The sequence below is a fragment of the Crinia signifera genome, chromosome 1, assembly GCF_055691185.1.
Source record: "Crinia signifera chromosome 1, ASM5569118v1, whole genome shotgun sequence".
In the NCBI taxonomy this organism is placed as follows: Eukaryota; Metazoa; Chordata; class Amphibia; order Anura; family Myobatrachidae; genus Crinia; species Crinia signifera.
The window spans coordinates 377,061,326-377,085,542 of record NC_139217.1 but is presented as its reverse complement, the minus strand read 5'-3'; the positions used below and the strand labels follow the sequence as shown (position 1 = coordinate 377,085,542).

The following is a 24,217-nucleotide window of genomic DNA, read 5'->3' as shown; positions in this document are numbered from 1 at the left end:
TGGGGTGTGTGTCATCAGACTTCACATGATCGACCAAGACCGGTTATCCTGGGAATCCTTATCTATGCGGACAAGGTCTGCCTACTTGATGCCTACAGAAAACGCAAGGACTTACAATACCAAGAAAGCAAGTTACTGTTGTTTCAAGATTTTATTTTTCTTGTGGCTGCACAGCAGAGAGAATTCCCACCAGCATGTAAGAAACTAATTGAAATGGGCCGTAAATTTGCCTTACTTTATCCAGCTAAACTTTTGGTGTTCCACGATGGGCGGCCGTACTTCCTACACTCCACAAGCCGCAAGAAACTTCATTGACTCCCTCAAAGATGGCTCGGCCTCACGTTTGTCGGGTGCGGATTGACATTCCTTGTCCTACAATACCTTTGCTATTATATCCTTTAATGGTATACTTATTCCAGTTCCTTTCATATGTCGCTTTCGGTATACATAATTTTCTCATCAGTTACGGTAATGTTTTGATACTTATAATACCTATTCAGATAATGTTATATATTGATTCTCCCACGGCAATGCCTCTTGTGACCCAGATGACTCTTAGGCCCCTCTTGCTAGGGAGTGTTGCAGTAAGCCATGACCCCAAAACAATTTCCACTGATGGTTTTTATTATTACTAGAGATGTGCAGGCTCGGATTTCAGAGATCCGAGCCCCCACGGACGTCATCATTCCGAGCCCGATTCCGAGCAGCGCTCGGAGATTCCCGCCTGACTCGGTCCGTCCGCGTGATTAGAACGTCATCTCCCAGTGCCGGATTTCGCGAGGCTTTATAAGCGGCTGCCGCGCCCGCCATCTTCACTCCAGTCTAGTAGTGGGTTGGGAGAGGGTGTGTTGGTGCTGCTGCTGGGGCTTAAACTTGAGGTTGACCTTGAGCTTTTGCAATCGCTGGTGCTGTCTCTCAGTGCTGCTGTGTAGTCTAACTGTGTACTTGTAGTACTACTGTCTCCTCTGTGCGGTCTACCTCTGGTGTGCTGCTGTGCTGTAATTAATTATTTTATTTGCTGGGGCTGTCTCCCTCAGTGCTGCTGTGTACTCTGTTCTCCTCTGCTTAGGAGAACAGTCTAACTGTGTACTTGTAGTACTACTGTCTCCTCTGTGCGGTCTACCTCTGGTGTGCTAATGTGCTGTAATTAATTATTTTATTTGCTGGGGCTGTCTCCCTCAGTGCTGCTGTGTACTCTGTTCTCCTCTGCTTAGGAGAACAGTCTAACTGTGTACCTGCCTGTAGTACTACTGTCTCCTCTGTGCTGGGGCATACCTCTGGTGCTGTGCTGTGCCATATATTATATAGTAATAATTAATTATATTAAATAAATATATATATATATATATATATATATATATATATATATATATAGGGAGATATTCAGCCTGGCACTCCGCTATAAGTTGCAATTGCCTCGGGTGCCTCCAGGTAGGTAGATGTAGGGAACAATCCAAGCAGGCAGTGGCACTCCGTGGACTTAGTGAAAAAGAATTTATTTGGAAGTGACCGACGTTTCGGGGACTGGATACCCCTTTGTCAAGGTGTACAACACTCGTGAATCAAACAACAAACATTTAAATACTGACAGTATGTGCATACTCACCATTCCCGTGCGTGGAGCGTCTCGGTTGCGTCCAGTGCGGCTTCCGGTGCGGGCTGATGTCGGTGGGCGGTGCCTCACTCCGACGTCACGCTCCCGTCTGTTGTAGATAGGTTGCCATGGTCACCCCACCGTAGCGCTCGCTTCCTTCTGTCAACCTCCGCTCACGCTTGCAGGTTTGGCTTCTGCCTAAAACGACACATCAAACACTTAAAAAGACATGCGAATAAAGTTATAAAAAGTGCAAAGTAATCTGTGAATATGTTTAAGATGTCGTGGGACTTGTGCCCGCGCAATATTATATAAACTGTGGTGATTAAGATGTCACCGCATCTAGCGTGACAATAGTATAGTGTTGACACAGGGACGGGTATAATTAGGGTGGAAAGCTGAGTACAGTATTATAAATGAGATGAATGGATATTACACGTATATATATATGTGACATCAGTGCCCCTTTCTGACACCGGGGGAGGCGGGCAGCGGCTTCACTGTAGGTGTGTAACAGACGGGGTGTCCCGTCTATGGGCTGTATCGCTGCTACAAAGACTAGTATATGTGTGGCAAAATGCCTGGGGGACCGCTTATGTATGCTTATGGTAGTCAGGTACCCAAATGCGCTGGGGGGTGCTGGCCACCGGGCTGATAGTAGGAGCTGTGTTTAGACAGGTGGCTTCTGCTGTAAAGCATACTGGCCATAGGTTCCTGGCACTTTGGTGTACGGGTGTTAGTGATATCCAAATACATTTAGAGACAGTCTATCGTTGAGTCCATGCGGTTTGCTGGTGTTAAGCAGATATATCCATCTTGCCTCTTTCCTTAATAATTTGCCCCCTCGGTCTCCACCTCGTTTGGAACTGGGGATGCAGTCAATCACCATGTGCTTGAAATCACCCAGTTTGTGGCCTTTTTCTTTGAAATGTCTCGCGATGGGCTGGTCTATATTCTTGCCAGCCAGAGCATTACTGATCGCTGACCTATGGAGGGCCATGCGTTCCCGCATGGTCCGGATGGTTTTACCCACGTATAGAAGGTGACAGGGACAAGTGGCAATGTATACAACTGGGTGATTTCAAGCACATGGTGATTGACATCGGTCACTTCCAAATAAATTCTTTTTCACTAAGTCCACGGAGTGCCACTGCCTGCTTGGATTGTTCCCTATATATATATATATATATATATATATATATATATATATATATATATAGTCCACTGGTGCTGCCTGCACTGAATCTGCCATCTGGTGGTCTGGGGCTCACTGCCTAATAAATAATACTGCCGTATATCTAGTTACCTGTGTGGTCTGGGGCTCACTGCCTAATACTGCCGTATCTACCGTCTGGTCTGGGGCTCACTGCCTAATAAAATACTGCCGTATATCATTATCTACCTGTGTGGTCTGGGGCTCACTGCCTAATAAATAATTAAATACTGCCGTATATCTCTACCTTTGTGGTCTGGGGCTCACTGCCTAATAAATAATTAAATAGTAAATACTGCCGTATATCTCTACCTTTGTGGTCTGGGGCTCACTGCCTATACTGCCGTATCTACCGTCTGGTCTGGGGCTCACTGCCTAATAAATACTGCCGTATATCTACTTGTGTGGTCTGGGGCTCACTGCCTAATAAATAATTAAATACTGCCATATATCTCTACCTTTGTGGTCTGGGGCTCACTGCCTATACTGCCGTATCTACCGTCTGGTCTGGGGCTCACTGCCTAATAAATAAAATACTGCCGTATATCTACCTGTGTGGTCTGGGGCTCACTGCCTAATAAATAATTAAATACTGCCGTATATCTCTACCTTTGTGGTCTGGGGCTCACTGCCTAATAAATAATTAAATACTGCCGTATATCTCTACCTTTGTGGTCTGGGGCTCACTGCCCTATGCCGTATCTACCGTCTGGTCTGGGGCTCACTGCCTAATAAATACTGCCGTATATCTACCTGTGTGGTCTGGGGCTCACTGCCTAATAAATAATTAAATACTGCCGTATATCTCTACCTTTGTGGTCTGGGGCTCACTGCCTATACTGCCGTATCTACCGTCTGGTCTGGGGCTCACTGCCTAATAAATAAAATACTGCCGTATATCTACCTGTGTGGTCTGGGGCTCACTGCCTAATAAATAATTAAATACTGCCATATATCTCTACCTTTGTGGTCTGGGGCTCACTGCCTAATAAATAATTAAATACTGCCGTATATCTCTACCTTTGTGGTCTGGGGCTCACTGCCTAATTAATAACTAAATACTGCCGTATATCTCTACCTTTGTGGTCTGGGGCTCACTGCCTAATAAATAATTAAATACTGCCGTATATCTCTACCTTTGTGGTCTGGGGCTCACTGCCTAATAAATAATTAAATACTGCCGTATATATCTACATTTGTGGTCTGGGGCTCACTGCCTAATAAATAATTAAATACTGCCGTATATCTCTACCTTTGTGGTCTGGGGCTCACTGCCTAATAAATAATTAAATACTGCCGTATATCTCTACCTTTGTGGTCTGGGGCTCACTGCCTAATAAATAATTAAATACTGCCATATATCTCTACCTTTGTGGTCTGGGGCTCACTGCCTAATAAATAATTAAATACTGCCGTATATCTCTACCTTTGTGGTCTGGGGCTCACTGCCTATACTGCCATATCTACCGTCTGGTCTGGGGCTCACTGCCTAATAAATAAAATACTGCCGTATATCTACCTGTGTGGTCTGTGGCTCACTGCCTAATACTGCCATACCTGTGTGGTCTGTGGCTCACTGCCTAATACTGCCGTATCTACCATCTGGTCTGGGGCTCACTGCCTAATAAATAAAATACTGCCGTATATCTACCTTTGTGGTCTGCGGCTCTCTGCCTAATACTGCCGTACCTGTGTGGTCTGTGGCTCACTGCCTAATACTGCTGTATCTACCGTCTGGTCTGGGGCTCACTGCCTAATACTGCTGTATCTGTATAACTGCCTGCTGGTGCATACTCACTGACATATATTAATTGCACTCCAGTGGCGCTGTTCTGTGACATAACTCCACAATAATAATGGAGATCCAAAATATGGAGGTTAACAAACAAAGGAAAGATGAAGATGCACTTCCTCATAGTTCTGAAGCTGCTGCCACTAGTCATGACATAGACGATGAAATGCCAACAACGTCGTCTGCCACAGCCGATGTCCAGTGTGAAAGCAGAGGGCATGTACAATCGAAACCAAACTTCCATAAAAGGAATAAAAATATGAAATGTAAATCGTTGGAAGAGAAACTTAAACTTGGCAATATGCCATTTACGACACGGAGTGGCAAGGAACGGCTAAGGCCATGGCCTAACTTCATGACTAGTGGTGCAGCTTCAGATGACGAGGAAAGTCCTCCTCCTCCTCTCTCCCCGCCCAATAGGAAATTAAAGAGAGTTAGGCTGACACTGACTCAAAAAAGTCTGAAAAAATTTCAGAAAAAAAAAACAAAAAAATTCAGAAAATAAATCTGGAAAAACTTATCCTTCTAAAGACATATCCCAAATCCCCACGGAGAGTCCGAGGGTGGCGGTGGTTGTGATGCCGGACCTTCCCATCACTGTACGTGAAGAGGTGGCTCCTTCCACCATTTGCAGTACGCCCTCTGCATATGCTGGAAGGATCACCCACAGTCTAGTTCCAGATTTTATTAGTGAAGGTGATGTTGTACACCAGGAGGAGGATATTGATGTAGCTGGCACTGAGGAGGAAGTTGTCGAGGAGGATGGAGACTTGGTTTGCTTAAATGACGCACCAGGGGAAAATGAGGCACCTGTGGGGGAAAAAGTTGTTGTCCATGGGATGAAAAAGCCCATCGTCATGCCTGGACAAAGGACCAATAAATCCACCTCTGCGGTCTGGAATTTTTTTTATCCGCATCCGGTCAACAAAAGTATTGCTATTTGTAGCTTATGTAAAACTCCAATAAGCAGGGGTAAGGATCTTGCCCACCTAGGGACAACCTCCCTTCAACGTCACCTAAAGACGCGTTATGGTTCAGTGTTTAGTCCAGAAAGTGAGGCTAGCAGTCCAGCGACACCTAAATCACTTGGTCCTCCTTTTGGAGCCAAGTGCCTGAAAAGCACACCACCAACTCCCTCCTCGACAAATTCCTCCTCGATCTGGATAGGGGGGAGTCCTGCAGTCCATCTCACCTGCATGAATGACTCCATAGATTCCTCCAGAGGATCCTGCAGTGCTACGCCTACTACTACTGCCGCTGCTGCTGCTCCTGGAAGTCAGTCATCATCCCAGAGGGGTAGTCAGTCATCATCCCAGAGGGGAAGTCGTAAGACCGCTACGTCTTTCACTAAGCAATTGACCGTCCAACAGTCATTTTCCATGAGGATGAAATACGACAGCAGTCATCCTATGTCAAAGCGGATAACTGCGGCCTTGACAGCTATGTTGGTGTTAGACGTGCGTCTGGTGTCCGCCATCAATGGGAGTGGGTTTTAAACGGTTGATGCAGGTATTGTGTCCCCGGTACCAAATCCCGTCTAGATTCCACTTCACTAGGCAGGCGATACCTGCGATTCACAGGGAGGTCAGAAAAAGTGTCCTCAGTTCCCTGAAAAATGCGGCTGTACCCACTGTACACTTAACTACAGACATGTGGACAAGTGGATCAGGGCAAACTAAGGACTATATGACTGTGACAGCCCACTGGGTAGATGCATCACCTTCCGCAGCAGCAGCAGCATCTTCTGCATGCCAGCTCCTTCTTAGGCAGGCTACACTGTGTATCACCGGTTTCAAGAAGAGGCACAACGCCGACAACCTCTTAGAGAAACTGAGGGAAATCATCTCCCTGTGGCTTACCCCCCTTAGACTCTCCTGGGGATTTGTGGTGTCGAACAACGCCAGTAACATTGTGCGGGCATTAAACATGGGCAATTTCCAGCACGTGCCTTGTTTTGCCCACACAATAAATTTGATGGTGCAGCATTTCATAAAAAATGACAGGAGTGTGCAGGAGATGCTTGCGGTGGCACACAAAATTTGCAGACACTTTCGGCATTCTGCCACTGCCTGCCGAAGGCTGGAGCGGGAGCAAAAACTCCTCAACCTGCCCTGCCATCAGCTGAAACAAGAGGTGGTGACGCGCTGGAACTCCACCCTCTATATGCTGCAGAGGATGGAGGAGCAGCAAAAGGCCATTCAAGCCTACACGGCCACCTACGACATTGGCAGAGGAGCGGGGCTGCACCTGACTCAAGCGCAGTGGAGGCTGATTTCCGTGTTGTGCAAGGTTCTCCAGCTGTTTGAAGTAGCCACACGTGAAGTCAGTTCCGACACTGCCTGCATTAGTCAGGTGATTCCCCTGATCAGGCTGTTTCAAAAGCAGCTGGAGAAAGTGAAGGAGGAGCTAAAGCGGAGCGATTCCGCAAAGCATGTCGCTATTGTGGATGAAGCCCTCCATACGCTTTGCCAGGATACGAGGGTGGTCAGTCTGTTAAAGTCAGAGGAATACATTTTGGCCACAGTGCTCGATCCTCGGTTTAAAGCCTATGTTGTGTCTCTGTTTCCGGCGGATACAAGTCTACAAAGGTGCAAAGACTTGCTGGTCAGGAGATTGTCATCTGAAGGGGACCGTGACACGGCCCCAGCTCCTCCTTCATTTTCTCCCACACCTGTGCCTGTGAGGAAACAGCTGCGAGTTCCCACACAACCCGCTGGCGGGGATGCAGGGCAGGCAGGAGTGAGTTTGGACATCTGGTCCGGACTCAAGGACCTGCCAACGATTGCTGACATGTCTACTGTCGGTGCATTGGATGCTGTCAACATTGAAAAAATGGTGAATGATTACTTTGGTGACAGCATCCAAGTAGACATGTCAGACAGTCCTTACCTGTACTGGCAGGAAAAAAAGGCAGTTTGGAAACCCCTGTACAAACTGGCTCTATTTTACCTGAGTTGTCCCCCCTCCAGTGTGTACTCCGAAAGAGTATTCAGTGCAGCGGGGAACCTGGTCAGTGAGCGGCGAAGATGGTTGCTCCCGAAAAATTTTGAGAAAATGATGTTTATAAAAATGAATTATCACTTATTCAATGAAGACCAGGAATTGCCTCCAGAGATTATAACGGGACCTGTGATTGTGGAGTCCAGCGGGGACAAATTGATAATCTCTGAGAATGAGGAAGTACCCACTGAAGGGGGCGAGGAATCAGAGGAGGAGGATGATGATGAGTTACGATGACATCTTGTTGCTGTAGAGCCAGTTTATACAGGAAGATATTATGAATTGGTTTATTTTTTTGTGGGGGCCCAATCAAACCAATCATTTCAGCCACAGTTTTGTAGGCCCTGTCGCTGAAATGTTTGGTTTGTTAAAGTGTGCATGTCCTATTTTCGCAACATAAGGATGGGTGGGAGGACCCAAGGACAATTCCATCTTGCATCACCATTCATTATTCCTATTGCTGAGAGTCATTCATATGTGGGACTTGTCTTTTCAATGCATACAACTGTTTGCATTCCACTTGATTGCTGCACCAATCGCCCACTGCTGGTTGCAGCTCTCACCCTGCATTAATTTGGGAGTTATTTGTGAGAATGTGATCTCCCTGACCTGGGGGAGTCAGGGCTGGGGCAGGAAGGCTGCAATTACCCTTCTTTTTGGGCGGCTAAACTTTTTTGTGGGCGACTGCAATGAAACTTCTTTTTGGGCGGCTAAACTTTTTGGTGGGCGGCTGCAATAAAGCTTCTTTGGGGGCGGCTGCAATTACACTTCTTTTTGGGCGGCTAAACTTTTTTGTGGGCGGCTGCAATTAAACTTCTTTAGGGGCACAGGGGGTATCCTGTAGTGGGCTGCCACACATTTTTTTAAATATGGCTATCCACAGGTTGTTCAGTCTGCCATTTGAGATTGGGATCTTTCAGCTCAGAGACAAACTGCACATCAGGGTCAGGATCAGGCAGGTTGTTAAACGGGGTTTTGACCATGAATCAATCACATCATAAAATTAATTAATAATCAATCAATCAATCATAATCAGAATCAAGCCAGATAAGGGTCTTGTTAAATATTAAACTGACCAAAACAGATACACACACAACTAGTACTGCCTCATCTACCTGTCTGGTCTGGTGCCCACTGCTGAGAGGCAATTAAACTTCTTTGGGGGCGGCTGCAATTACACTTCTTTGTGGGCAGCTGCAATTACACTTCTTTTTTGGGCGGCTGCAATTACACTTCTTTGGGGGCGGCTGCAATTACACTTCTTTTTGGGCGGCTAATCTTTTTTGTGGGCGGCTACAATTACACTTCTTTGTGGGCGGCTGCAATCACACTTCTTTTTGGGCGGCTGCAATTAAACTTCTTTGGGGGCAGCTGCAATTACACTTCTTTTTGGGCGGCTGCAATTAAACTTCTTTGTGGGTGGCTGCAATTAAACTTCTTTGTGGGCGGCTGCAATTACACTTCTTTTTGGGTGCCTAAACTTTTTTGTGGGCGGCTGCAATTAAACTTCTTTGTGGGTGGCTGCAATTACACTTCTTTTTGGGCGGCTGCAATTACACTTCTTTGTGGGCGGCTGTAATTACACTTCTTTTTGGGCGGCTGCAATTAAACTTCTTTGGGGGCGGCTGCAATTACACTTCTTTGGGGGCGACTGCAATTACACTTCTTTTTGGGCGGCTAAACTTTTTGGTGGGCGGCTGCAATTAAACTTCTTTGTGGGCGGCTGCAATTACACTTCTTTTTGGGTGCCTAAACTTTTTTGTGGGCGGCTGCAATTAAACTTCTTTGTGGGTGGCTGCAATTACACTTCTTTTTGGGCGGCTGCAATTAAACTTCTTTGGGGGCGGCTGCAATTACACTTCTTTTTGGGCGGCTGCAATTACACTTCTTTGGGGGCGGCTGCAATTACACTTCTTTTTGGGCGGCTAAACTTTTTTTTTACCTGTCTGGTCTGGTGCCCACTGCTGAGAGTCATTCGTATGAGGGACTTGTCTTTGAAATGCATATAACTGTTTGCATTCCACTGATTGCTGCACCAATCGCCCACTGCTCCTCGGCTGCACTGTGTAAACAGTGCACAATCAAGCCAGATAGGGGTCTTGGTGCTTGTTTTGAGGTTGTAGCAGGGGAGTGCAGCTACGAGTCGTAACACCTTGAAAGAAGATCAGTACTTCTCTACCGGCAAAGGACATTCTCCTTGACAGAGCGCGCAGCTTCACGAGGGACGCATGTGAAGCAGTGAGCAAAGGGAACACCCGCCTAGCGAGCCAGATCACCTGAATCCACCCTAGCGATCAATAGAGTTACAGAAGTCGCAGCCAGATAGAACTCTTCCAGCTGCCACCTAGTCATTGATTAGCCCCCTCCCCTCCACCCATTAGGCAATGATTGACGAGACGAATGGTAATAATAAATAATAAATTAATAATTACTAATCACCAAATTAAAAATCAGATGAAATTAATTAATTATAAATAATCATAATCACAATCAAGACAGATAGGGGTCTCATGAAATATTAAACTGACCAAAACAGATACACACTCTGCACCATCGAGCAGGTGATCGCTGACATGCCAGGTGCAACGGTCTTTAGCACCCTGAATGCCAAGTGTGGGTTTTGGCAGATCCCTCTGGACAGAGCCTCTTCCTTGCTTACTACCTTCATGACCCCTATTGGAAGCTACGTCTACCTACGCATGCCCTATGGCATCACCACGGGCAGCAAATTTTTCCAGCGCTGCATGGAGCAACAGTTCGCTGGCTCTCCCTGTGATATCATCACTGTCAGCATTCCTTATCTGCACAGCCGGGTCCATCAGTTACTGCCACTGCTGCAACCAATGCTAGTGATGGTTACGCATGCCCTATGGCATCACCACGGGCAGCAAAATTTTCCAGCGCTGCATGGAGCAACAGTTCGCTGGCTCTCCCTGTGACATAATCTCTGTCAGCATCCTTATCTGCACAGCCGGGTCCATCAGTTACTGCCACTGCTGCAACCAATGCTAGTGATGGTTACGCATGCCCTATGGCATCACCACGGGCAGCTAAGTTTTCCAGCGCTGCATGGAGCAACAGTTCGCTGGCTCTCCCTGTGACATCATCGCTGTCAGCATTCCTTATCTGCACAGCCGGGTCCATCAGTTACTGCCACTGCTGCAACCAATGCTAGTGATGGTTTACACATTACATTAGATCTTCCATCTGCCACCTTAAAATTGATTAGCTCCCTCCCCTACACCCATTATCAATGATTTAAGAGACGACTGGTAATAAATGAATAATAATTACAAAATTAAACAATCAGATTACATTAATTAATCATAATCACACAATCAAGCCAGATAGGGGTCTTGTTGGATGTTAAAGTGATCAAAACAGTTACACACTTGCAGAAAAACTCTGTGCTGCACAAAATGCCCACCGCTCCTTGGCTGCACATGGTAAACAGTGCATGATCAAGCCAGATAGGGATCTTTTATGGGCCTATTTTTTTAAACTGCCATCCTGTCTGCCGCTGCAGTGCCACTCTTACATGAGCCACGTGTTTGTGCCGCACACTTGTGTGGCTTAGCATAGTTATCCAGCTACCTCAGTGCAAACTTTTGCCCTAAAAACAATATTGTGAGGTGTGAGGTGTTCAGAATATACTGGAAATGAGTGTAAATGAATGTTATTGAGGTTAATATATAGCGTAGGAGCAAAAAAAACCCACCAAATTCTGCGATTTTAGCTGTTTTTATGCTTTTTTAACAAAAAAATCAGAACCCAAAATTTAAAAAAATCCAAACGCAAAACACTTAGGAGGTGTTTTGCCAAAACCCATTAGAACCCAAAACCTCAAGGTAATCAGAACCCAAAACCCGAAAAGTGGCCGGGGCACATCTCTAATTATTACGATGCTTTGTTTTTTTTTCTCTTAGGTGTCCACCCGCGGTGTTCACTATTATATTGTGTCTTATTGCAGCATTGCTTGCTGCATTGTTGGTTATTGAAATTACTTGAAAATATTTGGACTACATTTCATAATGTTGCATATGTGAATTGTTATTTTCTTACAGGTACATTATGTTACTGTGATTCTCATCTTATGTTCCGTGACCTGCTCGCTCGGACGGGGAGGGGAACTCTAGAACTGTGTTATTCTATGTTTGATTGGCCTAGGATGGGTGTTGAATAGACATGTCCGCGACATATACCAGTGCCACTAGAGTGCAATCCTCTTTAAAGTTTGTTTCGTGGAATGTGGAAGGGCTGAATTCCCCCCATTAAAAGACGTAAGATACTGACCCATTTGAAACGACTGAAACCCGACATAACATTTCTCCAGGAGACTCATTGGGACATAGGTGATACTAATGTTCTGAGAGATAACTGGGTGGGTGAATTTAAAGCAGCCTCCTTTACTTCAAAACGCAGAGGTGTACTGATACTTTTCTGCAAATATCTTCCCTATACCATACAAGACGTTTGGTCGGATCCAGAGGGCCATTTTATTTTTATAAAACTCTTACTCTTTGGCTCAGTTTACACACTAGCTGCTATATATGCACCCGTAAGCCAACATAAATTGTTTTTTACTAACATATACACTAAGCTGTTGGCGTGGGCTGAGGGAGAGATAATAATGGGTGGTGATTTAATTGTGTGCAATCTAGAGGATTGGATAGATCTATGGGCATGGGGAGGGGTGTTGAGGGAGGAGAGGCAGCACCGATAACTTTACTGATGGCCTGGGTTTATGTGAGCCCTGGAGGTGCTGCTATCCGGTATCCAGGGAATATACCTTTTACTCGCACCCTCACCACTCCTCAACCAGGATAGCTTACTGGTTATTTTTAAATTCTCTGTATCATAAAGTCCTGGACTCCAGGAAAAACCTTATAACTATATTTAATCACGCACCGGTGTCGTTTATGCTATCCCTAACTGACCCAATCCTCATGTCCTATAATTGGAGATTTCCCTCTTATTTGGCTCTGACTACCTACTGACTTCCAGACCTAATTAAAACAGGCGGTTCTCACTTACATGAAAGATAATGCAGAACATGAGCAGGATATTAACCTATTTTGGGTGGCCAAGCCTGTAATTAGAGGTCAAATCATGGAGTATGTGGCCAGGAAACGCAAGAAACTAGCAAATGCCATTATGGACTGCAGTTTCCGGTTGGCCGACACCTATGCTGCTTTTACAGGACTCTGCGGAGGCACAAAACTCATATCGAGCTGCCAAGCAGACTTATGACGCCTTGTGCACAGAGAGGGCCCAATTTACACATAATATCCAGCGCAATCAATATTTTCGTGGCTGTAACAAGGCTGGGAAACTGCTGGCCAATTTGGTTCGCACCTACTCTGCCCCTTCCCAAATTTTACGAATTGAAACACCCCTGGGCTCACTAGCCAAGAGCTCCCGGGAGATCCTACAAACATTCCAGAAGTATTACGAACAACTCTATTCCGCCCAACCTGACGCCCCTGAGGCGAGCTCAGACTTTCATAGACTAGCAGATTTACCATAGCTAACTCCAGAGGAAAGGGAATCGCTAACATCCCCTGTCACAGATTTAGAACTATCCCCCATTATCAAGTCTTTGACAAAGGGCAAATCTCTGGGTCCCGATGGCTTTGGTGCCGAATCAGATGGCACATGAGCAGATATTACCTCATCTAACCTCTCTATTTAACTCTATGTTATCGGGAAACCCTGCCCCAGGTGGTTTTACCGAAGCCAGAATTGTGGTTTTTCCCAAGCCTGGGAAGGATCCTATGAAGGTGCAGTCATATAGACCCATTTCCCTGCTGAACCAAGATTTAAAATTTTTTACTAAATTACTGGCTCAGAGGTTTCAGTCTATTTTACCCAGGATCCTTCATCCGGCTCAAAATGGCTTTGTGAGGCCCCAATGTATGAATGATGGTTGCGGCCTTACATAAATTTCAACAGCTCTTGGAAAAGGAAGCTATCATAATCAGTTGTAATGCGGATAAGGCGTTTGATAGGGTTTCCTGGTTGCATATTCTCAGGGTGCTCCAGATCCAACAATTTGGGGATGGATTCATGAATATTTTTCGTATGCTATATTCTTGTCCCACACCACACTTAATGGTTAATGGCTTAAATTCTATGGGCTTTTCATTACATAGAGGGACTCGCCAAGGCTGTCTGCTTTTGCCATTACTCTTTAACTTGGCCTTAGACCCATTGATTAGGATGTTTCTAAAAGATACTACCTGGAGGGGCATATCTCTAGGAGACTCAGAAATAAAGGTGTCAGCTTTTGCTGAGGATTTATTATTATATATTAGTAATCCCAATGTGGCCATACCTAGATTACAGAAAACGCTGTCAGACTTTCATAAGATCTCTGGTTTCTTGATTAATTGCTACAAAACAGAAGCCTTGGCAATATACCCTGAGGCCACACAGGGATGGTCCTCTCCGTTCCCGTTCCACTGGGCATGAGACTATTTGATTTATCTAGGCTTATGGTTCCCTAGACAGCTATCTAATTTATACTCAATTAACTACACTTTTTTTTATTTCCCAAATTAAGGCAGATTTTAACAGATGACAACATCTCCCATTGTCGTACCTGGGGAGGTGCCAATTATTTAGAATGATTTCCTTTCCTCGCCTCCTTTATCCGCTCCAGGTGCCGCCATACCTTGTAAGCAAACATGATGTTATACTAATTAACAGGGCTCTTACAAAATTGATATGGACTGGAAAACGCCCCCGCGAATTGCGTTATTTAAGTTACAACAGCCTCTGTTACTAGGAGGCATCAACCTACACCTTGGCTTCAACCATGCGGTAGGCGCTGGACTGGGTGGGAGGGACCAACCACTATGTCAATCTGGTCATGGACCAGGCACTCCTCCCTAATGCCTCACTGGTTGCACTCTTGCATTCACCATTGTCAGCCATTGAGCAGGATGTAAAGATTAACCCCCTGCTTTTTACTCCTTATATGGCCTGGCGCTCTGCATGCCGGCGATCCCGATTACCTATAACCGGTTCTTTGTTTATCCCAATAACTCATAATTGCGTTTTTTAGGGTGGTAATTCAGATGTAATCTTTGGGAGATGGTACAACCGGGGCTTAAGACTTGTATATCAATTTCTAGATGCAGAACATACTACAGTACTCACATTGTCTAGCATCTTTGGGAGATGGTACAACCGGGGCATAAGACTTGTATATCAATTTATAGATGCAAAGCATACTACAGAACTCACATTGTCTAGCTTCCCAAATATAACCTTGCCAATATTTGCGTATTTCCAAGAGAGAAGCTATATCTCAAAATTAATAACTACTCTTCCAAAAGCGGAATTTACCAATACATTAAATAATTAAAAAATCACTAGTGAGGGCAGATCCATATCAACTTCGGTACTCTATGAGTTGACACAGAAAAAATCTAGCAGAGAATTCCACGGGGTTATGCAAATGGCAGGACACGTCTCTCGGGTTTAGCGCTTTGGATGTAACAATTAATCTCAGTGTTTTATGCTGAAATGCAATATAAAATCCTACACAGAGCATACTACACCCCGAAGTTGAGACATATCACGGGGATATCACGGGGATGTCTGATAATTCTAATTATTTCAAATGTTCAGCACCAGATTCTGAGATCATCCACTGTCTGTGGTCTTGTGAGATTGTGCAGCTTTTTTGGGATGAAGTGCAGGCATATACAACACGCTACATATTTTTTTTTAAATTACCATGCCCTGGGCCCTGTGGAACTATTACCTTCCATCCCTCACCCCTAAACTAACCCCTGGAACACGCCTTATCCTAGACAGGATAGCCACGGCGGCAAAGAAAAACATATTGTCACAATGGATACACCCTAGCCATATCCCACTGACACTAGATTCATTTATGTGTGCCAAATGGATTGGGTGGAATGTGCGCTCGATGTAGAATCTCGGGCTTCAAAATTCTTTGATGTGTGGCTGCCATATATACTTACACTGACCATCACAGACTGAGACAATATTAGAAAGGCCGTACAATTGCCTACTTGGTATAACATGGCTGTTTTAGAGAAGGGAACACCTCCCTTTTAATGTGCCACGATGAAACCTTAACTGTCGTTCCACATTCTTTATTTGCTCAATGTTTGCACTGATCCATGTCTACCCATACATATATGTATTTTACGTTACCTGTACCTGTAACGCTATTATTTTTTGATATCTTATGTAATATCATCTTGTTATTTCACAATAAAAATTATTTAAAAAAAAAGTAAAAGGGTCTTCAATTGTATAGCCTGATAATGTCCATCAGGCTAAATTCATAATAATAGCCCATTTTCCAGCCAAAATATTATTGTATGTAATAGTATACCAGCCTGTCTCCGTTGTGCATCCTAGTTTCATTGCATTGCGCCAATAAAAGATGTCTGATTTTCGAATTGCATATGAACTGGTGCTCACTCACACCAGCATCTTGTGATTCATTGGGCACTGTGGGAGTGTGGCTATTAAGTGGCTGAGTAACACCAGTAGGAATGGTCAGTAAAGGCTGGTTACTGATAGTAATGGGGAAAAGAAGACAAATTGGTAAAGACAGGGCAGGTTACTATTTGATTCAGTCCTCAAATTAGCTGGCTCAGCGATATGAAGGTTATTTGACAATTATCTTGTTAAGAGGAATATTCTCTCAATGGAATGTATAAGGTCAGTCTAGTACATTGTACTGCATATCTAAACCTTTCTTCGAGCTTTTGATTTTAACCGCTAAACTGAGGAACAAAATGTACATTTAGTCTTTTAAAGACTCCTGCAAAACATAAATGAAACCTAATACCTACATAGTTTCAGTTTCTACAATTATTTTCCTTTGCTGAAGTTACGCACTTAGCCTGAGGTCGATATAACTGTTTTGAAGGTATTCTTAGATGAATAGTTAAAATAGTTGTCTGTTATACAGATAGAGATGCTCTCCTCCAGGTTTTTTGAACGTCCCTTCTGGTACTCGTCAAAAAACCTGGAGGATGCTACTGGTGCACAGGTTACACCACATGTAATGCAATGATTCGTTTCAAAATGTTTATTCACCCACATCAGGGCTTCAAATATAAAATCAAATATCGCCTGACTTGCTCCAGTACATACGTGGTGTACCTCATCCTTTGCCCTTGTGGCTTAGGATATGTTGGCAAAACGATTAGAACCTTTAAGGAGCGCATTGCTCTGCATAGATCAGCCATTAAGGCTGCACTCAACAATAAACCCATGGATCAACCCGTCGCCAAACACTTTGCTACTATGAAACATACATTATCGAACTTGCGCTACATTATCATTGACCAAGTACCTGACGATCAGCGCGGGGGTGACAGTAAAAAACTATTAAGATTGGAAGCCAAGTGGATCTTCAAACTGGACACTGTGAGGCCAAAGGGTCTCAATGAACAGCTGATATTAAACACATTAATGTAATATCAGTTCTACAGCAGCAATGAACTTTACCCAACACGAGTCAACCTTGGCCTTGCACTGGAACATACGCTCACTGTATAATAAAGGTTGTTTTTACACTTGGTTTGTTCAATTGTGTTAATGTGCCATTCGTTCTATTCACAGGACTCCTGCTCCGGGTGTTGCTAGGCAACCTACAACGCTTAGCCTGGGAACCAGTAATCCGGTTGTGATGACGTCATTTCTACGGGCAGCCACAGGCAGGCTGCACGGACGGGATGCCGGCACACAGGATAAGGTCCAGAGGTGAATTCCGAGGGCATTTAGGTAAGTGCTTGTGTTCTTGTTCTGTGTTCTAAGCCTTGAAAATGGAATAAACCCCCGAAACATTGGCATCACACTCTGTGTGTTGAGCCTTTATTTTGTGAAGTCCGAGTGTGTGCCATGATATCCTCCTCTGCATACTTTACTCCTTGAGCGCCCCGGCGATTCCTACATCAGTGATTTAATTGTGGAGTGCCATCCCCTGTTCTTCCTTGTATATATACAAATAAATTAATGTGAGGTGCCACTTGTGGCCTAGAATAACTTTTGTTCCTTTAATGGGTTTAGGATAGGTTTTAAAGTGCAAATAATAAAGTGCAGTAATAGTGATGTGCAGGTATTTCCCTTATTTATATAGGGCGTCAGCTATCTCCTAAATATTAGCGCTGTGGTTAGTGGCGTTATCTGAGAGAAATTAGAAACAGGGAATAGGGGTTCAGTGACTTAATATAACCTGCGCAATACACAGAAAATCTCTTTAAAAATTACATTTATTATAAAAAGTATGAGCACATATAGAAATATTTTTAAAAAAAATATGTAGGGAGAAAAAATAATATAATTTATCTAAAAGAGGAGTCAGCAGGCAGTCCCAACGCATTTCATCAATTTGATGTTTCTAATATATATATATATATAATCTCCAAAAATATACAGATAGGTTAATTGGCTTCCAACAAAATGAACCCTAAAATGTCTGTGTGTGCGTGTACATGTGGTAGGGAACATAGATTGTAAGCTCCACTGGGGCAGGGACTGATGTAAATGTTCAAAATATTCTCTGTTAAAGCACTGCGTAATATGTATGCTCTATATAAGAAACTGTTAATAAATAAATAATAAATATATAGATTAAAAAGGATATTAGAACTGTACAGCAGGAAATTAACCAGTGCGAGAGCAGTGGTGTTCCCTGCTTGAATGAAGATACTGGAGGGGAGTGGCTTGTCAAACTTGAGGACGCAGTGTCCAAGTTTAAATCTGAATCACTTATCTTTAAAAAAAAGTAAGTACAGGAAAGTGAAGGAGGATTATAGGGATGCTAAGGTTTATCTGTGGTTATCAGGTCAACCTATGATAAAAACCTGGAGAGGGGGATTTGGTAATAGGAGAAGGGGAGAGGTGGAATTCACGGATGTAGATTCCTCCCATAGTGAGACTGAACAACCCCCTAGGAGCGCTACTGCGCCTTTTTTCAGAGAAGGAACCTCCACTCACAACAGACAGAAAGGAAAAAAAACCTGTAGGAAAGGAGGTTCAAAACACAGAAAAAAAATCGAAAAGTGAGGGGGAAATAATGGTATTCAACCTTTTAGCATATCAACTCACACAGTCAGAACTAAGGGCCTTATTCTGATCGGTGTGGCCGGATCCGAATATGCGGCCAGGACCGTGCGTGCGAAACCCCGCCTTCCGTACGGATCGCCAACTCCGTCCGTACGCGGTAAGAAGCTGGCCGAACGGACCGCACGTGTATTTTTCATGGAATACGCCTCCTCCATCTCAGGGAACCTCCCCCATCATTCGATGGTCGCAGACCATCAAATGCAGGACCGAATGGTCCACCAGCTACCGCAACCTCAGACCACACAGACATTTTTCCGTGCAAAAGCAGGGATCTGGGCAGGCAGCTGACATCCGGCGATGTCATATGTCCGCCCCCTACACGTGCGTCACGGCCGCATTACCATGTATACGCCCAGCGTTTGCATGGGAACGCCCATGAAATGCGGGGCGTATGCATATGGTAATGAGCCCAAATAGCCTTTCACGCCCCTCTCCACCCCCTGTTCGGAGTGTTCACATTTCATGCGGGATTTGGCCGTACGCCCCGCTCGCACATGCGCAGAGACGCCTCTGCACATGCGCAGACACAAAACATCGGCGGCCCGAACGCACGCGGATATTACCGCACCAACTAGAATAAAGTGTGTTAAATAAGGGACTTCCTTTTGTCCCGACATTTGAACAAAAATTATTCGTCCGTGAGACTGAATTCTATAAATTCCAACGCCAATTAAGGTTGAAGGACCATTTTCACACAGGGAGTTGAGCCCAGCCCCTTTAAATTATGGTCATCATTTAACCCCCTAGTAACAATGCATCTATTGAGATTTTTATCTGCCTAGTGTGCAATTATGTGTTACCAGAACTCAGAAAATCTAAGATTCAGCAATCCAACCTTACACATGATGAGATGACGGCTTTGAACTCACTGCGTGAGAACAAGGCCATCATTACCCGTCCCGCCGATAGTGGTGTTGGATCGTGATATGTATGTTAAAGAAGTTCTGCAGCAACTAGCAGATGATACATGTTACAAAAAAACTGTGTTTTGATCCTACCACCAAATATAAGGCTGAGATTGATTCCATCATCGGTCTGGGTTTGTCCAATGGGTGGATAGATAAGGGGATCGATGAGTTCCTTACACAGGACTACCTGCGGATACTCCTCATCTATATATTACCCAGGATTCATAAATCAATGACATTGCCCCCAGGGAGACTGATATTCTCCTCGATTGGATCCTTATGTCAACCGATCTCCCAATACATTGACTTTCATCACCAATTAGTGGTTAAGAATACCCCCTATTGGTTACGGGATACCACCCACTTCTTTAACAAGTTGAATATGTTTGACAGGCCACTAACCAACAGTATGCTGGTGACAATGGATGTCACCAGCCTCTATACAAATATAGGCCATGAGGAGGGAGTGGCTGCAATCAGGCGAAACATCAGTGCAAGTCTTCCCTACACTGGTCCAGCATCTGAATTTTTGATTTTGCTCATTGAGGTCATTTTACACAAATTTTTATTTGCAGCTGAAGGGAACAGTGATGGGGTCAAATATGGCCCGATCATACGCAAAGCTTTTTATGCATGATTTCGAGAGTTGCTTTATCACGTCAGATATTACGTTTTCCAGATTTATTTTTACATCAATGATATTTTTTTTAAATTTGGAATGGTGGCGTAGAACTTCTGGAAGAGTTTGTCATGCAGCTTAACTCCCTCCTCGGCTCCATCAGGTTCACCCATAATGCTTTGAGAAAGCTGCTAGATGCAGTGAAACGCGTCAGCAGTGCTGTTGCCCATTTTGCAACCTTTTTAAAACTTTAGATCGAAGTCCGAACCAGCCCAACAGAGGATTGCACCTCAACTGACCCCCGCATTACACCATTGGGGTACTCAAAGACTCTCTGGACTACCGCTCCTCCCAAACAAACGCCAACTATCTGGATACCTGTGGTACCAATAAACTGTCTTCAAAATCAATTCCAGTGGATTCCAGTAATTTGTGCCATCCAGGACCGACCACTTGGACTCAAGGACAACATATACCACTAATTCATCTATCCGATCAGAAGCGGTAACTATGTTACCAGCCTAAATATCCTGGGCATATTAGGAACGGACTCTCCTCTACTGCTGTCTTAGTGTGGTAAAAGGGCTTTTAACCCATTCATTTTTATTGCGTTGTTTATCAACCCCTTTTAAAAAAAATTAATTCCTATGTGTTATATGTTATTATATTGTTGTGTAATTCATGCCTATATTAAATCGTTAATTATGTAAAGATCATCCAATTTCGTCACCAATTGTTTTCAGCACTGCTACCTTTCTTTTTTCCTTTGCTATTATATACAGGAGTAACTACCTTGTTTTCAGCAGCTGCTGAGAGGCCACTCCTGCCGAGTGCCCCCATTAGACCCCTCCTATACCCTAGGTGGGCTCTCAACCATTTTTTTTTTGTGTCACCCATACTGCTAGTTGTGAGTCGATAGATGTTTTAGATGTCTCTGTATCAATTTTGGATGGTCATTTTGTCACTAGATTGTTCAAAAAGCCTACCGACAGGAATAGCTTGCTTCTTGCAACAAGCTTTCATCCTAAACCACTTAAAGCAGGACTGCCATATGCTCAACTGCTTATGGCAGTACGGATTACCTCCCAGTCAGAGAACCTGAAGGGAGTCCTAGACGAGATGAGCAAGTGCTTTATGGAGAGAGGCTATGGTTCCAAGGAGATCAATGCTGCAAAAGATAAATATCTTGCACTCAATCGGCAGGATCTGTTGAGTATGGCAACCAAAAGGAAGGATAAGGAGGAAAGAATGATGTTTTCTAAATCATACTCTATTACGTCTGGTAAACTTTGATCTGCAATCATGACGCTCTGGCACATCCTTCGTACAGATCCAATGATAGGGGAAATGTGCAGAAAACCACCCCTATTCTGCTATAAGCAAAGTCAGAACATCAGACAGCATATGTTCTATTCTGATATTAGTCCCAGAGTGGACAGGACTGGTACATGGCTTAGCACCAGAAAGGGTTCTTTCAGGTGTCCAGGGTGCTTTAATTGTAAGCATATAATCACAGGCAGCAGCTGGCAGCATTCCCAGATGGGTCGAATATATAACATTAAGCACCAATGGACTGCGACACGAAGTATGTGATATACATTGTGGTATGCTCGTGCCAATAATTATATGGGGCAAAACGGTCCATACTTTGAAAGAGAGGGTAGCAGACCACCGATCTGTAAAAAAAAGCACTAATCAAAATTGATTACACTACTCCTCCTGTTGCCAGGCATTTTGCAAACTATGGACATAAAATGTATTAATTTAAATTCATGCCAATTGACCATATGCCACCCTTGAGGAGAGGAGGCGACCGACATAAGAGACTTCTTCAACGTGAGAGCCAGTGGATTTATAATCTTCGGTCACTGGCACCTCATGGATTGAATGAGTAATCGAATATGTCTATAGTTTTTTAAGCATACATTGGGAGCACCTGGTGAAGCCACCGTAGTCTTTTTGACTATTGGCCTGTATGGTTATTCATTCATTTATATATATTCCTCTTTATAGTATCTGTATATGTCCTTCATAAGTTTCCTTTGTTGTTTTATTTTATTTTTTTGCTGTGTATGTTTTCTTTTTTGAATGTGATTGTATCTGAGATGCCCATATCGAGTATAAATATAAGACCTAGTTGGAATACTTAATGAACCAATCAGCATGCTGTAATCGGCATATAAAAAAAATTGTTCCTCCCTATGAGTCTTTGCATCAGTTGTGTAAATGCACTTTGATTCTGTGGTGCGCCTCAGATCGACAAACCTTGTTTATTTATTGTTTTGACAGAGATTGTCTGTAATGAAGGAATCACCAGGTTGCCCTGACAACGGGGATGCAGTGCTGACCATATCCGGTTTTGTGTTGCGGCCTAACCCGCTCCCCACACTCTCAGCCTGCGCCGCTAGTTCAACTTTCGGTTCTTTAGTTTCGGATAGTGTACAGTGATGCTGGGGAGGGGGGGGGGGGAGATGTGGTGTGGGGAAGGCAGTGGCGCAGCTGGAGCGACGGCATGACGCCCCTAGTCATGGGTAAGTCTGGTGTATTCTACTACTATTAAAGGTCATCTTCATCTGTGTATGTTGGTTACCCTTTGAAAAAGCGCCGAAACGTCCCGTCAGAGTACTATATGGCTGAATGGCTTCTATGATGCTGCTACCACATGGAGTTCAAACTGAGGATATATAGCTGCTGCCTCCTGCTAAGTATCATGACCTTCTGTCTACTTTATTAAATTTGCATTGATTTTACTCGCTGGATATGCTGGTCCCATCACTTGCATTACCTCAGGGTTTTTGCACTTGGTTTAAACATTATATATATATATATATATATATATATATATATATACACTGAAATAAAGGGCACTCAGGGACTCTCAGTTTGGTGAAAATTGGACTGGTTTAATCAGTCATAAAGCGCCAACGTTTCGGGGGTAGTAGTAGTACGTTTATTTATAAGGCGCCGCAAAGTGTCCGCAGCGCCGTACATAGCAAACAAAAAAAAAAACAAATTACAAGGTAACGTACAGGGTGTGTTGAAAGATACAGTATAAATAAGGGTATAGCTGGTAGAACTAAAATCAGCATCAGTTCAGAAGTAGGTGTCAAAATTGTCAAGGAGACTGAAGATGAAGTAGAGGAAGGGAAGAACAGGACAGGAGCACAGGTGAGGTAATGAGGTAGGGTGAGTACGTGAGGAAGGAGGGCCCTGCTCATAAGAGTTAACATACTAAAAATAGGTGGGTGGACGAACGAAATACAATAGGATAAGTAGGAACGGAGGTGAACGGAGGCAGGATAGGAGGATCAAAAGAGGTTAGGAGCAGGGATAGGCTAGTCGAAAAAAGTGGGTTTTGAGGGAGCGCTTGAAGGAGGTAAGGGAATCAGATAGCCTGATGGGTGGCGGGAGGTTGTTCCAGTGCAGGGGGGCAGCGCGAGAGAAATCTTGGACACGGGAGTGGGAGGAGGTGATTAGGTGAGAGGTCAGTCGGCGGTCAGCGATGGAGCGAAGAGGACGGGAGGGAGTGTGGATAGAGATCAGTGAAGAGAGGTAGGGAGCTGTGGAGGAGGAGAGAGCCTTGTAGGTGGTGGTGAGGAGTTTAAAGAGAACTCGGAAAGGAATGGGGAGCCAGTGAAGAGATAAACAGAGGGGGGAGGCGGAGGTAGAGCGGCGGGAGAGGAAGATGAGCCTAGCAGCAGCGTTAAGAATGGATTGGAGAGGTGCGAGGCGGGTGAGAGGTAGCCCAGAGAGAAGGATGTTGCAGTAGTCAAGGCGGGAGATGACAAGAGAGTGAATGAGAATTTTGGTCGCGTCAGTGGAGAGGAATGGTCTGATGCGTGAGATGTTGCGTAGGTGAAAGTGGCAAGACTGTGAGAGAGCACGAATGTGGGGGGTGAAAGAGAGGGAGGAGTCAATGATGACACCGAGGCAGCGCGTTTGGTCGGTGGACGTGATCTCGGTTTCACCA

General features: G+C 44.4%; 1 protein-coding gene across 1 annotated transcript in view; it reads right to left on the bottom strand.

The window, feature by feature from the left end:
- ERP29 (endoplasmic reticulum protein 29) overlaps positions 1-24,217 on the bottom strand; it is a 99,971-nt gene that overhangs the window by 31,461 nt on the left and 44,293 nt on the right. Inside the window, exon 2 of the mRNA XM_083151426.1 lies at positions 1,607-1,792. The gene's annotated coding sequence lies outside the window, so the exon portion shown is untranslated. The remainder of the gene's footprint in view (positions 1-1,606; positions 1,793-24,217) is intronic.